The sequence below is a fragment of the Bison bison genome, unplaced genomic scaffold (genome assembly GCF_000754665.1).
Source record: "Bison bison bison isolate TAMUID 2011002044 unplaced genomic scaffold, Bison_UMD1.0 scf7180017863941, whole genome shotgun sequence".
Classification (NCBI taxonomy): Eukaryota; Metazoa; Chordata; class Mammalia; order Artiodactyla; family Bovidae; genus Bison; species Bison bison.
Window position 1 is genome coordinate 8,767 of NW_011494513.1, and position 3,875 is coordinate 12,641.

Sequence of the window (3,875 nt, forward strand, 5' to 3'; positions counted from 1 at the left end):
GAGTGTTTCATATGCACTCCTGACCCCAGTGCGACGATGGCCCTACAACCCAACAACGACGTCCCAGTTCTCTCCCAAGTCTCCCGACAGCTGATTTCTTCAACTCAGCATCAACGCAGAACCCTCCCTGTGTGTGTGGCTACTCCCCCAGAGTCGCTGGGTCACCTCCCGCCCGCCCCCCAGTCCCTGGGCTCCTGCTCTCCACCCCTAACATCTCCTGTAACCTGGAACTTAGCACCAAAGGCTAGTTTGGATGCAGGGTGAGTGTTATCTTTTTTCTTTTTTTTCCCCAGCAAAAATGGCCCGAGATGGGCTGTTTTCCATACCACCTCACATCAGGAGCCACAGGGGTCTTTGAGATGCAGACTCAGCAGCGAGTCTGGGTGACAGCCGGCCTGGTTTCATAGCCTTTCTACGTTAGCCAGGTGGCTTACTGAGGTTTCTGAAGCTTTGCCAGAGAAACACCCTTTGGGAGAGGACAGACCTTGGGGTGCCCACAAAGAGCTCTCTTTAGATAAGCAAGGCTTCAAAGCAGAGCTCCTTCCACGCCCAGATTGCACCACCCTGCCCGACACAGGACGAGGGTCACCTGCACCTAACCAGACCCCGGCTCCTGGTCAGTGGTCTGGAGGTCTCCAGAGAGGAGTCATCTTGGCGTTTACTGTGATAACCCAACTAATAATCAGAAAGTCCTTTCCTGAGGAAAGCTAAGCCTCCATGCTCAGGAATGATGCTGTATATTGGGTTGAGGAAAACACAAGGAAAGGGCCACTTCCAAGACCCCTTCCAGCTTAAAACATCTGAAAGTTCTATGGAAAAGTGGAAAAACAGGGACTTCTCTGAAGGTCCCATGATTAAGAATCCACCTTGCAATGCAGGGAACTCGGATTTGATCCTTGGTCATTGGGGGTAGGAAGAGAATGGGACGACAGAGGATGAGATGGCTGGATGGCATCACTGACTCGATGGACGTGAGTCTGAGTGAACTCCAGGAGTTGGTGATGGACAGGGAGGCCTGGTGTGCTGCGATTCATGGGGTCACAAAGAGTCGGACACGACTGAGCAACTGATCTGATCAGAGAACTCAGATCCCACATGCCATGGAGCAACTAAGCCTGTGCCCTGCAACTAGACAGAAACCTGTGCACTGCAATGAAAGATCCCAAATGACGTGTGAAGATCCTGCATGCTACCACTAAGACCTGACACAGCCAAATAAATACATTTTAAATTTAAAAAATAAATAAGTAAATAAAGGCAGGAACCAAAAAAGGGGGAAAGCAATTCTGACACCAGGGCGTGTTCTCAGGGCTGGCAGAGAAGGTAAGTAAGCCCTGTGAGGTCTGACGTTAGTGTTTGTGCAGGAGGGTCAGTTCTAACCTGGATGGAAAGAAGCACCCAACCTGTCTCTGGGCAGAGAGCCCAACATCACTCAGTGGATAACCTCCCCGGAGCCCTTCCTCTCATCCCCTAGATTTAGTCTGAGTCCAGGGAATGTAGGAAGTGATTTTTGGACACAAAGAGGTCCATCTGCTTCATCCAGTAGCACAGACACTTGGTTCATTCACTTGACGTCCCCATGCTCAGCACTGAGCCAGCAACAGCCTCGGCCCCTGAGGACCACAGTCTGGACGGTGCTCAGCACCAGTGCAGACCTCTCACTCAGGAGAAGCTCCAGGTCAGTTCTGGTCTCCCGCTGGAGCCGTGGTCCTGCACATTCTGCCCTGTGACACGCTGGTGAGAGGTGTCCTTAAGGAACCCGCACACCCACATGCTGATGCACCCAGCTTTGCTAAGCACCTGTGACTGCCTTCTGGGTGCTCCACCAGGTTCCCAGGACCAGAGCCATGTCTCGCCCTCCACTTGGGGCACATGCAGGGCCTCTGGTGAGTGGGGAGGCTGCTGGCCCAGGTCTGGCACATTAGGAAGGAGTCCCCTGGCCCATGCCTGCTGGTCGGGAGGATCACTATGACCCTAGCCAACCAACTCGCTGCTCTCTTAGCCAGCAGCCCCTGCCCAAGGGTCTGACCTCAGGAATCTCAGAACTGGGACCTCCCCAGGAGAAGGGCACCCCAGAGATACCACCCACACTGGGCATCTCCCAGGAAATTCTCTTTCGCTGGCAGCCTGCTGCCTGACAGCCCAGCACTGACCAAAGTGGGCATTTACCACAAGGCCAGGCTTTACCTTGGGCTTCAAACAATTCATTGTGAGGCTCCTTCGCGCTGTCGGCTTCCTCATCAGACTCGAGACTCTGGAAAAACAGAAAGAGAAGGACATCAGCCACGATTAACCTGCAGGGGGTGGATCTGCCCTGTGGATAGACTTTTTGACACGAAGGCCCGAAGCCTCCTGCAGTAGACAGCTCAAGGAGTCTCAGTGGGGGCCCCGGAGGCATCCATCGTGAGCCCACCAAGTTGTGCAGGGTGAGCCTTGGTCCAAGGGCTGGATGCGGGTGACTGTGGCTGTTGCACACCTGCCCTTTCTACCCTCAGTCGATTAGCCTTCCCCTCCTCCTGCAGGGCCAGGGCAGGGTGGTGGTAAACAGGACATGCTCCGAGACCCCGTTTCTGAAGGAGGATGCTCTGTGGCCAGAGCTGCCCTGCAGATAGAGAGACCCAGAGACACCTTAAAACAAAATGTAGGTCCCCAAATAGCCCCTCTTCCAGCAATGAGATGCCCTCTCCCGTCCTCCTGTGTCATGTCATGTCAGCAGTGACTGGGGGGGAGGCAGGTGCCAAGGCGGGGTCCACCCACCTCCACGCTTTCCAGGGACGCGGAGCGGCGAAGCTGGCTCCTCACACTGGGTATGGCCGGCTGCTCCAGTAAACCTGGGGCTCCACCTGCAGCGCCACAGGGCTCGGGGTGGCTCCGACGGCCGTACCACTTAGAGCCGCTCACGTACTTTGGGGGCACAGCCCGGGAGGCAACTGGAAAGAAATGGGAGGCGTGTGAGGCTCTATAACACAGACTCTGGGCCCACTTGTGCTTACAAAGATGCAGATTCGGAGGTGCGATGTGGCTCTCGAGGACAGACAGAGAAAATGCCAGAACACAGGGAGTGGCCAACATGGGGCTGGGGCTGAGACAGCTAGGCTGGGAGACAGAAGTTTCCATCCTAAACTCTTGGTGTTTCCACGAAAATATGCTTTTGTTATGTGATAGAAAACTAATTTAAAAATCTAGCTTTTTACATAAAGAGGAGACAGGACTTTCCATCCTAAACTCTCAGTGTTTCCAGGCAAAATATGCTTTTGTTATGTGATAGAAAACTAATGTAAAAATCTAGCTTTTTACACAAAGAAATAACCTTCCAATAATCCAAGTGCTCTGGAGACCAGAAGGTCATTTCCCACCCACCTGACCCCACCCCACTACAGGACCCCACCTGGACAGGACACAGAGGCAAGGACCTCAGCACAGTCAGGGAGGCTCAGACTCCACATGAGTCTAAAGTTCAGGACAGAGGCAGGTGTGGACTTCAGCTAGGGATTCATGAGGCTCCCTTCAGCCCTAATACACCCCTGCACTTCCTTCTTCCCTCCTTACCTGCCCACATCTGTGGAGCAATGGGGACTCCGCAGGCAGAGAAGAAATGACACTGCCTCTGCAGGAACCTGTGTGGCCAGAGAGACTGGGGAGTGGAGGTGCGGCCTGGGCTGTGACAGGAGAGAACACAGGTTCGAAGGGGAGGAACCAGAAGGGGCCAGTGGGAGAGAAAGGCATAGGGTCCCAGGAAGCAAGGCCAGGCCAGGAAAACAGACCATTTGACACAGGTGGTCACGCTCCCAGGGACCACGTACCACCTCCCTTCTCTCCTCCTCGCCCAAAACTGGCCCGTAGCCCCTGACCTTGGGAGCATCAGAGGAGGAGGC

The 3,875-nt window shown here is 54.4% G+C and overlaps 1 long non-coding RNA gene across 1 annotated transcript in view; it reads right to left on the reverse strand.

Annotated features, from left to right (window-relative positions):
* Positions 1 to 2,312, reverse strand: part of LOC104984193 — a 6,345-nt gene extending 4,033 nt beyond the window's left edge. The window contains exon 1 of the long non-coding RNA XR_824718.1: positions 2,188 to 2,312. This is a non-coding gene — a long non-coding RNA (uncharacterized LOC104984193). The remainder of the gene's footprint in view (positions 1 to 2,187) is intronic.
* Positions 2,313 to 3,875: the final 1,563 nt, after the last annotated feature.